We start from the raw sequence: 14,671 nt of genomic DNA on the forward strand, positions 1-14,671 counted from the left end.
TGACAACTAAGCCTGCACTGGACATGTAAAATGTCATACTTATTACATAGTCATTTAACTTACTGTGTTACATTAAAATTCTGAAATAAAACAGATATGATGTCTATTTAGCAGCATAAAATTAGTGAAATAAACTGCAACTGTGAGAGAAAACTCATTACCTCTAAATTTGTACTTGCTGAATTTGCTGTTGTGACTCCAGAAATTTAGCTTCAAGAGAAAAATTATTTGAAAATCTCAAAATGCAAGATAAATCATTCAAAATAAAGATAGTAGAGGTTTGTTACTCAGTTCAGTTGCTCAGTTGTGTCTGGCTCTTTGCGACCCTATGGACTGCACAGTTCACTTAAAAAATATGTATTTGGTGCATAGTGTTCTGGGGACAGTTAAGTAAGTAATGACTATCTTCTTTTTTTCAAGGAGATCTCAACTGGTATGGGATGCAAAAAAGCACACCAATAAAGCTGAGATGTAGGCAGAAGATGGGATCAGTGAGACACACAGATGGTCACCTGCATGGATGTGTGTGCTTGCGGATCTGTATGGAGAACGGATCTCCTAACGCTGACTTGTGCTGTGTTCTGGGGGCGGCACTGTTAGGATTTTTATAAGATGGCAGCGTTAACACAGGAAAGGTCTTTAAAGAGATGATCTAGCTTACTGCCAGAGGCCCAGAGATATTAAGAAATGTTAACAGACCATTCCAAGATCAAAGCCAGACCTTCTATCTGACTCATTGCCTTCTGTTCTTTCCTCTATCCCTACTACTTGTCTGGCGGGGCACCAACAATTTATCAGGTTGGCCAAGTTTGTCTGAGTGTTTGGCCAACTCAGTACTTCGGCACTTTGATACCTCCTTTCGTTGTCTGCTTACTCCCTTTATTCCCTTGCCTTTTTACATTTTCACTGTGGTTGTGTAGGTTGAAGTAGTAGCAACAGACTGCTTCTGCAGAAGGCCCCTGGAAAAACAACGCTAAAATTGACCCTCAGAAGTTCAGTCTGGAATATCATTACAGGACCCAATTTTTCAACCCTCCCTATGTGGACTCACTCTGCAGTGTAATTTTGCAGGGTGGACTATACTTCCCCTCCTCCTGACTTTAGTTTTGGCCATGTGACTACTCTGGCTGATAAAATGGCTACTAACAGCCAGTCCATTCTGAAGGAGATCAGCCCTGGGATTTCTTTGGAAGGAATGATGCTAAAGCTGAAACTCCAGTACTTTGGCCACCTCATGCGAAGAGGTGACTCATTGGAAAAGACTCTGATGCTGGGAGGGATTGGGGGCAGGAGGAGAAGGGGATGACAGAGGATGAGATGGCTGGATGGCATCATTGACTCGATGGACGTGAGTTTGAGTGAACTCCGGGAGTTAGTGATGGACAGGGAGGCTTGGCGTGCTGCAATTCGTGGGGTCACAAATAGTCGGACATGACTGAGCGACTGAACTAAAACTAAAAACTAAAACAAACACTAGAAATGAAAAATCTGAAAAGGAAATTAAGACAGTTCCAGGATTTCCCTGGTGGTCCAGTAGTTAAGAATATGCCTGCCAATGCAGGGGACACAGGTTCAATCCGTGGTCTGAGAGGATTCCACATGCTGCAGGGAAGCTAATACCCTGCACCACAACTAAACTGAGCCCATGCTCCTAGAGGACATGTTCTGCAACAAGGGAAACCACAATGAGGAGCCTGCACACTGCAACTAGAGAGTAGAGAGTAGCTAGAGAGTACTCGAGTACTCTCTAGAAGCTACTAGAGAGTTCCTTCTGCTTGCCATAACCTAAAGAAAGACCATGTGCAGCTACAAAGATGCAGAGCAGCCAAAATAAAAAATAGCATTTTAAAAAGAAAACAATTCCATTTATACGACTATCAAAAACAATAAAATATTTAAGAATAAACTAAACCAAGTAGGCAAAAGATGTGTACACTGAAAATTACAAAACATTGCTAAAATAAAGAAAAATATCAATGAATGAAGGGATACAAGAGAGTGAAAACATGACTCACACAAATGAAAATATTTACAAATCAGATCTGATAAGAGATTAATATATAAAGATATAGAAAGAATTCCTACAACTCAACAAAAAACACTAACCAAATTTAAAAATGAGCAAAACACTTGAATAGATATTTTTCAAAGATAGGCAAATGTTAATAAGTATGTGAAAAGATGCTCAACATCACTAATTGCTATAGAAACACAAATCAAAACCACAATGATATACCACTTTATGACCATTAGGATGGCTATTATTTAAATATGAGAAAAAAAATTAACTAGAGTTGATGAAGATGTGGGAAAATTATAATGCTTGTGTATTGCTGGTGGAAATGTAAAATGGTGCAGCCACTGTGGAAAACAATATCAAAATTCCTAAAAAAATTTAGAATTACTCAGCAGTTATTCTACTTCTCTACTCATCTCACACACTAGTAAAGTAATGCTCCAAATTCTCCAAGCCAGGCTTCAGCAATACGTGAACCGTGAACTTCCAGATGTTCAAGCTGGTTTTAGAAAAGGCAGAGGAACCAGAGATCAAATTGCCAACATCTGCTGGATCATGGAAAAAGCAAGAGAGTTCCAGAAAAACATCTATTTCTGCTTTGCTGACTATGCCAAAGCCTTTGACTGTGTGGATCACAATAAATTGTGGAAAATTCTGAAAGAGATGGGAATACCAGACCACCTGACTTGCCTCTTGAGAAACCTGTATGCAGGTCAGGAAGCAACAGTTAGAACTGGATATGGAACAACAGAGTGGCTCCAAATAGGAAAAGGAGTACGTCAAGGCTGTATATTGTCACCCTGCTTATTTAACTTCTATGCAGAGTACATCATGAGAAATGCTGGGCTGGAAGAAGCACAAGCTGGAATCAAGATTGCCGGGAGAAATATCAATAACCTCAGATATGCAGATGACACCACCCTTATGGCAGAAAGTGAAGAAGAACTAAAGAGCCTCTTGATGAAAGTGAAAGAGGAGAACGAAAAAGTTGGCTTAAAGCTCAACATGCACTGGGATGACCCAGAGGGATGGTATGAAGAAGGAGGTGGGAGGGGGGTTCAGGATGGGGAACACGTGTACACTCATGGCACATTCATGTTGATGTATGGCAAAACCAATACAATATTGTAAACTAATTAGCCTCCAATTAAAATAAATAAATTTATATATATACAAAAAAGCTCAACATTCAGAAAGCGAAGATCATGGCATCTGGTCCCATCACTTCATGGCAAATAGATGGGGAAACAGTGGAAACAGTGTCAGACTTTATTTTTGGGGGCTCCAAAATCACTGCAGATGGTGATTGCAGCCATGAAATTAAAAGACATTTTACTCCTTGGAAGGAAAGTTATGACCAACCTAGATAGCATATTGAAAAGCAGAGACATTACTTTGCCAACAAAGGTCCGTCTAGTCAAGGCTATGGTTTTTCCAGTAGTCATGTATGGATTTGAGAGTTGGACTATAAAGAAAGCTGAGCGCTGAAGAATTGATGCTTTTGAACTGTGGTGTTGGAGAAGACTCTTGAGAGTCCCTTGGACTGTAAGGAGATCCAACCAGTCCATCCTAAAGGAGATCAGTCCTGGGTGTTCATTGGAAGGACTGATGCTGAAGCTGAAACTCCAATACTTTGGCCTCCTGATGCGGAGAGCTGACTCATTTGAAAAGACTCTGATGCTGGGAAAGATTGAGGGCAAGAGGAGAAGGGGATGACAGAGGATGAGATGGCTGGATGGCATCACCAACTCAATGGACATAGGTCTGGGCAGACTCTGGCAGTTGGTGATGGTCAGGGAGGCCTGGCATGCTGCGGTTCATGGGGTCGCAAAGAGTCAGACACGACTGAGTGGCTGAACTGAACTGAACTATTCTTCTGGCTATATATCCAAAAGATTTGAAAGCAGTACTTGAATAGATATTTGTACACCAATGTCCACTGCAGCATTATTCATGATAGCCAAATGGTGAAAACAACTCAGAGGGCCATCAACAGATGGATGGATAAGCAAATGTGATAAATATATATGATGAATATTATTCAGACTTAAAAGGGAATAAAATTCTGATACATGTGACAACATGCATTAAACTTGAAAACATTAAGTACAGGAAGTCAGACAGCATAGGACAAATATTGTATGACTCCTCTTATATGAGATACCTAGAGCAGCCAAATTTGTAGAAACAGAAAGTGAATAGTAATTAGCAGGGGCTGGAGGAAGGAGGCAATGGAGTATTATTATTTAATGGTTTGGGTTTCTGTTTAAGATGATGAAGAAGTTCTAGAGATGGATAGTGTGAGTTTGTGCAACAGTAGGAACGTAATTAATACCACTGAATTGTACACTTAAAAATGGTTAAAATTGTAAATTGTACATTACGTGTATTTTTCCATAATAAAATAACTGAGGTGGCAGATGTGCTGGGTGCCAGTTTTGATCCTAGACTTCGAGAGACCTAGTGAGTTTTTGCTTGTGTTCTTGTGCCCTTGCCATCACTGTAGAACATGCCTGGACTAGCCTGATGGTCCCAAGGGGAAGATGAGAAAAACGTGGAGAAGAGCCAAGTCAGTCCAGCCAAACCCAGTTTAGATCAGCTGAACTAAGGAAGATCAGTAAGAATAAATGATTGTTATTTTAAGCCACTGTATCTTGGGGTTTTTTTTTAATGCATCTTCAGGGGTAGGGTGAGGTAACTAATTGATACATTTAGGGAATAGGGGCTTCCAGATCACCTGTGGATCCAAGGCATCCAGTAGGATGGAGTTTCTACCCGTGTGCTGACCCAGCTCTCACCTGACCTGGTTCACCATCTCAGAGGAGCAGGCTCCCCACATGCTTCTGGTGGCATCTAGGCATCTATATGCCATGAGGCTCATGGTGGTGTCACTGTACTCCTGTTATGAAATGAGGGTGCGAATGGCCTTGGGGAGAGGTGTGTAGAGATCATGCCATTGGGAACCTCTAGGGACTCAGCAGCACCCACTCCCTCCAGTCCCAAATGTCGTCTGGAGTCAGACGTTGGTTTAATTTTCTAATAAAAGTCAGGGAAGCTGTATGTTTGTTTAGGCATACAGCATGATTTCAAAACAAGTTTGAAACAAGTACAGCTTCTTTGACTTACTGAAACAGACAGATACACAGATCTATGTCTTCCTATCCCATTTGCTTTAAAGAAGAAAAGATGCCATATGCCGCTGAGATGCTGGCTGCGATAATTGTTTTATTTGATTGTTGTGGACAGAGTACGGTGAGACTGACTAGATTCCAAATTGAAAAATAAGAACCTTGCTCTTCCCAAGGAAACACGAGATTTTGGCCAGGCAATCTCTCAATTTAGCTTTAATCTTCATTTTTCCAACTCCATTAGGATTAGTTTTCTGAGAGACCATTTAGGCAGGGAAAGGAGTGATAGCAGCCACAGGCTGTTTTCTATGGCTGATAAAGTTACTTATCCAGGAGCCAGAAATCTTAGTCAGCTAAGTGGTACATTTCATACTGTTCATACTGTTCATGGGGTTCTCAAGGCAAGAATACTGAAGTGGTTTGCCATTCCCTTCTCCAGTGGACCACATTCTGTCATTTCACATTCTGAACAGTATGAAAAGGCAAAATGATAGGATACTGAAAGGGGAACTCCCCAGGTCGGTAGGTGCCCAATATGCTACTGGAGATCAGTGGAGAAATAACTCCAGAAAGAATGAAGGGATGGAGCCAAAGCAAAAACAATACCCAGTTGTGGATGTGACTGGTGATAGAAGCAAGATCCGATGCTGTAAGGAGCAATATCGCATAGGAACCTGGAATGTCAGGTCCATGAATCAAGGCAAATTGGAAGTAGTCAAACAGGAGATGGCAAGAGTGAACATCAACATTCTAGGAATCAGCAAACTAAAATGGACTGGAATGGGTGAATTTAACTCAGATGAGCATTATATCAACTACTGTGGGCAGGAATCCCTTAGAAGAAATGGAGTAGCCATCCTAGTCAACAAAAGAGTCTGAAATGCAGTACTTGGATGCAATCTCAAAAACGACAGAAAGATCTCTGTTTCCAAGGCAAACCATTCAATATCACTGTAATCCAAGCCTATGCCCCAACCAGTAACGCTGAAGAAGCTGAAGTTGAATGGTTCTATGAAGACCTACGGGACCTTTTAGAACTAACACCCAAAAAAGATGTCCTTCTCATTATAGGGGACTGGAATGCAAAAGTAGGAAGTCAAGAAACACCTGGAGTAACAGGCAAATTTGGTCTTGGAGTATGGGATGAAGCAGGGCAAAGGCTAATAGAGTTTTGCCAAGAGAATGCACTGGTCATAGCAAAAACTCTCTTCCAACAACACAAGAGAAGACTCTACACATGGACATCACCAGATGGTCAACATCGAAATCAGACTGATAATATTCTTTGCAGCCAAAGATGGAGAAGCTCTATACAGTCAGCAAAAACAAGACCAGGAGCTGACTGTGGCTCAGATCATGAACTCCTTATTGCCAAATTCAGACTTAAATTGAAGCAAGTGGGGAAAACCACTAGACCATTCAGGTATGACCTAAATCAAATCCCTTATGATTATACAGTGGAAGTGAGAGATAGATTTAAGGGACTAGATCTGATAGAGTGCCTGATGAACTATGGACAGAGGTTCGTGACACTGTACAGGAGACAGGGATCAAGACCATCCCCATGGAAAAGAAATGCAAAAAAGCAAAATGGCTGTCTGAGGAGGCCTTATAAATAGCTGTGAAAAGGGGAGAAGTAAAAAGCAAAGGAGAAAAAGAAAGATAAAAGCATCTGAATGCAGAGTTCCAAAGAATAGCAAGGAGAGATAAGAAAGCCTTCCTCAGCGATCAACGCAAAGAAATAGAGGAAAAGAACAGAATGGGAAAGACTAGAGATGTCTTCAAGAAAATTAGAGATACCAAGGGAACATTTCATGCAAAAATGGGCTCGATAAAGGACAGACATGTTAAGGACCTAACAGAAGCAGAAGGTATTAAGAAGAGGTGGCAAGAATACACAGAAGAACTGTACAAAAAAGAGCTTCACGACCCTGATAATCATGATGGTGTAATCACTCACCTAGACCCAGACATCCTGGAATGTGAAGTGGGCCGTAGAAAGCATCACTATGAACAAAGCTAGTGGAGGTGATGGAATTTCAGTTGAGCTATTTCAAATCCTGAAAGATGATGCTGTGAAAGTGCTGCACTCAATATGCCAGCAAATTTGGAAAACTCAGCAGTGGCCACAGGACTGGAAAAGGTCAGTTTTCATTCCAATCCCAAAGAAAGGCAATGCCAAAGAATGCTCAAACTACCACACAATTGTACTCATCACACACGCTAGTAAAATGATGCTCAAAATTCTCCAAGCCAGGCTTCAGCAGTATGTGAACTGTGAACTTCCAAATGTTCAAGCTGGTTTTAGAAAAGGCAGAGGAACCAGAGATCAAATTGCCAACATCTGCTGGATCATGGAAAAAGCAAGAGAGTTCCAGAAAAACATCTATTTCTGCTTTGTTGACTATGCCAAAGCCTTTGACTGTGTGGATCACAATAAACTGTGGAAAATTCTGAAAGAGATGGGAATACCAGACCACCTGACTTGCCTCTTGAGAAACCTGTATGCAGGTCAGGAAGCAACAGTTAGAACTGGACATGGAATAACAGACTGGTTCCAAATAGGAAGAGGAGTACGTCAAGGCTGTATACTGTCACCCTGCTTATTTAACTTCTATGCAGAGTACACCATGAGAAACACTGGGCTGGAAGAAGCACAAGCTGGAATCAAGATTGCTGGGAGAAATATCAATAACCTCAGATATGCAGATGGCACCACCCTTAAGGCAGAAAGCGAAGAGGAACTAAAAAGCCTCTTGATGTAAGTGAAAGAGGAGGATGAAAAAGTTGGCTTAAAGCTCAACATTCAGAAAACAAAGATCATGGCATCTGATCCCATCACTTCATGGGAAATAGATGGGGAAACAGTGGAAACAGTGTCAGACTTTATTTTTTTGGGCTCCAAAATCACTGCAGATGGTGACTGCAGCCATGAAATTAAAAGACAGTTACTCCTTGGAAGCAAAGTTATGACCAACCTAGATAGCATATTCAAAAGCAGGGATATTACTTTGCCAACAAAGGTCCATCTAGTCAAGGCTATGGTTTTTCCAGTAGTCATGTATGGATGTGAGAGTTGGACTGTGAAGAAAGCTGAGCACTGAAGCATTGATGCTTTTGAACTGTGCTGTTGGAGAAGACTCTTGAGAGTCCCTTGGAATGCAAGGAGATCCAACCAGTCCATCCTATAGGAGATCAGTTCTGGGTGTTCATTGGAAAGACTGATGCTGAAGCTGAAACTCCAGTACTTTGGCCACCTCATGCGAAGAGTTGACTCATTGGAAAAGACCCTGATGCTGGGAGGCATTGGGGGCAGGAGGAGAAGGGGACGACAGAGGATGAGATGGCTGGATGGCATCACTGACTCGATGGACGTGAGTTTGAGTGAACTCCATGAGTTAGTGATTGACAGGGAGGCCTGGCGTGGCATGGTTCATGGGTTCGCAAAGAGTGTGTCACAACTGAGTGACTGAACTGAAGTGGTACATTTGCATAACAATTACATTTAAAATCATTTTTGTTTCCTGTAATCAGAGGTTACATTGTTCAGCCAGGCTATCTCTCTTAGCCTATCAGGGTCCTGCATGTTGGACCCATATCTGGGGCTTACCAGCTTGGTGCCCCTAGTGAGCGTGAAGGCTGCCATGGATGTGGAGATTTTGAAACTGAACGTGAGAAAGACTCTTGAGGAGCAGTGACTGAGACTTTGAGTATTTGAGAAGCTACATTCACAGTAATGCCTCTCACTCTGAAATCTATCAGGGTGAAGATCTGTTCTGTAGGAAGTTTTGAAAGGAAAAGCAGTTTTGTTACTTTCACATTTAGTCACATAGATACATGACTCTCAGAAGAGAACTCTAGATTTTGGTAAGGTTCTCTGGTTTCTGTTTTCCAATCTATAAATGAGAGCTTTTGATTTAATCAATACTTTTCAAATTGATGTTCCTTGGGGCCCTAAGGTTTTGCAGAGGTATTGGGGAGGGGGAGAGGGTTGGGGAAATTTGATAGGGAATCTGGGTTCTCTATATGGGCTTTTGGGGCCTTTATCCTCATTTCAATTACAGCAGAATTAATATATTGGACTTCTGCATAAGAAGATTCTTTTATTGGTAACCAGTGAGTTAGAGGATTTTTAAGGCGCTTTTAGGGGCTCAACATCATCTCAAACTCATTGTTCTCACTCCTCTTCTCAGATATACCAGTGTAAAGGGCAAAGAAGAATTAGTCAGTCTGTATTGTTTAGGTCAATATGTAGTAAAATTGGACTGCGCTGATGAAAGCCTCCTGAAGGGAAGTTATATATGGAGATTATTGAGGATTAAGAAGAATGGAGATCATGGAAAGTAGAGGAGGAGTGCAGTCTAGAAGATAGAGTATGAGCAAAGTACAAAGATGAAAAAACTGGTGATGTGTCTTAGAGGAAAAACTGAGTTGACTTGATTGGAACATGGGGAGCAAAGATGATGCTGGCCTGGTGGTAAGAGCTGCAACAGAGAGGATCTTAAAGGGCAAAATATGGTCTTTTGGGAACCCCTGCAGGTTTCTGAAGAGAGGAGTGATCTAGGCTGGCTTTAGAAGAATCACTAAGGTGGTTCTTTCTAAGACGTACTGGCTTGAGAGAAAGAATACAGGATATGAGACATACAAGAAATGAGACATATTTACAAAGGTAGCTCTGACAGGATGTGGGTAGAAGTGGGTGGAGACAAAGAAGAGAAGCTGAAGAGACTGGAACACTAGTGGAATTATTAACAGAAGCAAGAAAATCAGGAAAAGAAGCTATTCCTTATTTCTACCCCAGTGATGGATACATTCAGTTTTAAGCATATTGACTTTAAAGGTTGTGACAGAATGAAAGGATGGAAAATTCCATTGATATGATTAAAATTGAAGTTAGCAGTAAAAACTGAAGATATATTTTGGGAACCAGTCTCATAGATGTGTGGAAGAAGTCTTCAGTGAAAAGAGGCCAGGTCTCAGAAGAAGACAATGGAAGAACTCTAATGTTCACTGATTGAAGAAGGGAGAGGAGGCATTAAAGTGGTCTGTGAGATAGGAGAAAAATTGAGCCCATGTGATGTCATGGGAATCCAGAAAGGAAAGGGATTAAAGAAACAAATTACTAGCATATAACTGAGTTATACAAGAGATTGTGGAATGAATGAGTGATTTCATTTTTTAAAAATGAAAATAACAAACAAAACATATTCTTTCCACAACCACTCTCCACTCTCTGAGCCCAGGTAACTAAAAGATAAACTTCATGCCAACTCATGTTTTAATAATGATCTGGAATTCCAAGTTAGTGCAATTGGAAATAAAAGTGCTCTGCAAAGTCAAAACATCCCATTCAGTGTTATGTACACATATTTTTTAAAGATAGAATTTACCTCTGGGCCTTGAATCTTTAGAAGTATACCAACAGCTGTGTTATTAAGAAGATAAAGGATTAAAGAAGAGGGTGAATGAGAATGCTTAAAATGTTGCAAAACAGGAATGGAATAGATCTTGGCCAGAAAACTCTCAAAACAAGGGATTGACTAGGGATTGTAGCATCCAAAAAATGGTGAATAACATGGTTGGACTATCTTAAAACTTAAACAACAACAAAATACACAAAACAACAACTTTTGTAAAGCACTGAAGAGTAATCAAAAGCAGTGGCAGAAACAGAAGAGCAGTCTGTCCTAGAAACCCAGGAACTGCAACAGGAGTGATTTGCTATCTAATGGCTTTTTGCTGAGGAAATTCCTCAATCCCCATATGACCAAGATTGCTGGAAAATGTATAGCTTTGTTGTTTTGAGGATAGTGTCTGGGGGCTGTTAGAATAGCTGGAAAGTTAAGCAGTAAAATCCTTTAAGATAAACCTTAAAATTTGCATAAATCCTGTCCAAATTCTTTTTAGCAGACCCCAGAGGATCCCAGCAAAAGGGCAGCAGCTAGAAGCTGACATCAGAGTGGAGAATTCAGTTCCCACTGCAGGGAAGACAGAGGTTGAGTCCAGCCAATTTAACTGCCTTTTAGAACAAAACCAAACACTCTTCAGAGGAATATAACAGAATCCAAAGTCTTTCTAGTATATCATCTATAATTTTCATTTTACAATTAAAGAACACTAGGTAAGATAAAAATGTAACCCATACTCAAGAAAAATAGCAGTCAAGAGAAACCAGTCCTGAGATGATGCAAGAGTTGAAATGAGTGGACAGTGACTTTAAAGCAGTGATTATAAATACGCTTAAGGACTTAGAGGAAAGTCTGCTCATAATAATGAAAAGATGGGGTATCTCAGTAAAGAAGTAGACACTATGAAAACTAATTCTAGAGCTGAAACAACAAAAAAATGAAGTGATATTTCATCTGATGGGCCTAACAGAAAATTGGAAATGGCAGGAGAAAGTGTCAATGAACATGAAGACAGTTCAGCTGAAATTATCCAACATGAAGAACAGAGGGAAAAAAGATAGAAGGAAAAAAAAAACCCAGAGCTCCATTGACCTGTGGGAAAAGAAGTCTAGTATATGTGTAACTGAAGCCCAATAAGGAAAGAAAAAAATGAGACAAACATATTAGACGAAAGAAAAATGACAAACCTCCCAAACTTAGAGAACCATAAAGTTTCAATCAGGTTAAAAACCACCTAGAAACATCAGACTCAAAGTGATGAAATTAGTATATTAAAAAAAATCTTGAAAGCATGATGGAGTAATAAGGACTGGGTTTATTCTCTTGTCATAAACACCTAGAAATCTGACAAAAATGTATGAAACTACTGTTTGGACATTAGATTACAGATAGTAGTTGGCTGTGATTCCTGAAAGAAAAGAAATAGATTAGTGAACCCAGTGAATTCCCTGCCTTCCTGCTTGGAGGGACATTCTGAGCTGCAGGGTAGGGAGGATGTAATCATTTCCTAGGGGTGCCAGAACAAAGTATCGCAGACTAGTAGACTTAAAGGACACAGTTTTATTGTCTCACAGTTCTGGAGTCTAGAAGTTTGAGATCAGAATGTCAGCAGTGTTAGTTCCTTCTGAGGGCTGTGAGGGGTAGTCTGTTCTGTTTCAGCTTCTGGTGGTTTCCTGGCCATCTTTGGCGTCCCTTGGCTTGCAGACACGTCACTCCAATCTCTTCATTCATGTTTGCGTGGATTTCTCCCTTGAGTGCATGCCTGTCTCTGTGTACAATTTTTCTCCTCTTTATGATGACACCAGTCAAATTAGATTAGGGCCTATCCTAATGACACCATTTTAACTTGATCATCTGCCCAAACTCTATTTCCAAATAAGGTCACATCACAGGTACTGAGGATAAGAGATTTCAGCAACTTTTGAGGGGCTACAATTCAACCCATATCAAAGGACTATCCCAGGCAGAGCATGACAATCTGGACTAAGGAATGAGACAAAAAACAGAGTTCAGTGAGGTTGAGGCATCTGGAAGTGGAGCAGAATTCTGGAAATGAGAGTGTTATGTAGAAAAAGAGCTCCAGAAATATGTGTAAATTCCTTTTGAGCCCAAATAAAGATGTATGCACCTACAGAGTGAAACTCTGCACTGACCGAAGATCAACCAGGGAGCTGTGTATTTACCATTTCCCAAAGCTCCAGAAGGGCTCGAAGGGCTGTAAGTCTTGACCAGCCAGAGTGCAGCATCCTTTTTCACGATGAGAGGAACTCAATAGAGACCCTAGAAAAGCCCCAGGTTAAAGCCTACTATAGACTAGCTCTTAATTAAACTGCAGAACAAACTTCAAAAAGATCAGATTAAACTTTGAACAACTTAACTGCTTAAGAGAAGAAAATCCAACAATTGCTAGAATACAACAAAATCTAAACACTTGGTATAAAATTTACATTGGGAAGCTTTCAATCAAATATTACTTGATAAGTCAAGAAGCAGGAAAACGTGACCCATAATCAAGATAAAAATCATTCAGTGGGAACAGATCTAGAAACAACAGGGATGATGAAATTAGTAGACAAAGATATTAAAGCAGGGTATTAAAAATAAATATTTAAAGGAAAATATATACATAGTAAGAAAATGGAAGTTTTAAAAAGAATCAAATATACTTCTAGAAATGAATCATATTTTATAAAATGAAATTCACTAGTCAGGATTAGAAGATTAAATATTATGGAAAAAAGATTTGTGATAATTGAAGATGTAGTACTAGAAATTAGCCAGAATGAAGCAAAGAGAGAAAAAAGACTGAAAAGAAAAAAATCAAGTGGTCAAACATATATTAGTCAAGGATGTGGTTATACAGGTATATCTGCCAAAATTGTATGGTGAAATTTGTGCATTTTAATAAATGTAAATTTTACCTAAAAGAAAATAAGTAGGTACAGGGGTGGTGGGAAGTTCATGGAAGTAAAAACAAAACAGGGATGGCAGGATATTGTTTGTTGGAGCTGGGTGATAAGTGTATGGGGTTCATTATGCTGCTCTGTTTACTTTGTATATATATGAAATTACCCATAAAAAAGAGAAAAAAACATGAAATTATTGATCATCAGAAATGGCTCAGTGTTCAAAAATATTGCTTTTCATATATTCACACCTACAGTCAATTAATCTTCAACAAGGGAGGCAAGAATATATAATGGAGAAAAGATAGTATCTTCATTAAGTGGTGTTGGGAAAGCAGGACAGCCACATGTAAATCAGTGAAGTCAGAACACATCCTCACACCCTACACAAAAATAAACTCAAAATGGCTTAAAGACTTAAACATTAGATGTGATCGCATAAAACTCCTAGAAGAGAACATAGGCAAAACATTCTGACATGAATCATACAAATGTTTTCTTACATCACTCTCCCAAGGCAATAGAAATAAAAACAAAAATAAATAAATGGGACCTAGTAAACTTACAAGCTCTTGCACAGCAAAGGAAATGATAAAAGAAAATGAAAAGACAACCTACAGGAGAAAATATTTGCAAATGATGTAACTGACATAGGTTTAATTTCTAAAATACATAAATAGCTCATACAACTCAACAACAAAAAACAAAAACATAATCCAAAAATGGGCAGAAGCCCTAAATAGACATTTCTCCAAAGAAGACATGTAGGTGGCCAATAGGCACTTGAAAAGATGCTCAACATCGCTAAATATTAGAGAAATACAAATCAAAACTACAATGAGGTTTCACACTAGTCAGAATGACCGTCATTAAAAAGTCTACAAAAAGTTACAAATTCTGGAGAGAGTGTGGAGAAAAGGGAGCCCTCCTATTCTGTTGGTGTGCAGCCACTGTGGAAAAGAGTATGGAGGTTCCTCAGAAAACTAAAAATAGAATTACCATATGATCTAGCAATCCTACTCCTGGGCCTATATCTGGACAAAACTATAATTCAAATAGATACATGCACCCCAATGTTCATAGCAGCACTATTCATGATGATAGCTAAGACATGGGAAAAACCTAAATGTCCATTGACAGATGAATGGATAAAGAATATATGGTACATACATACAATGGACTACTGCTCAGCCATAAAAATGAATGAAATGA

General features: G+C 39.7%; 1 protein-coding gene across 1 annotated transcript in view; it reads right to left on the reverse strand.

The window, feature by feature from the left end:
• Positions 1-14,671, reverse strand: part of ADAMTSL1 (ADAMTS like 1) — a 1,100,541-nt gene that overhangs the window by 44,548 nt on the left and 1,041,322 nt on the right. The gene's annotated exons all lie outside the window — the stretch shown is intronic.

The sequence above is a fragment of the Budorcas taxicolor genome, chromosome 8, assembly GCF_023091745.1.
Source record: "Budorcas taxicolor isolate Tak-1 chromosome 8, Takin1.1, whole genome shotgun sequence".
Classification (NCBI taxonomy): Eukaryota; Metazoa; Chordata; class Mammalia; order Artiodactyla; family Bovidae; genus Budorcas; species Budorcas taxicolor.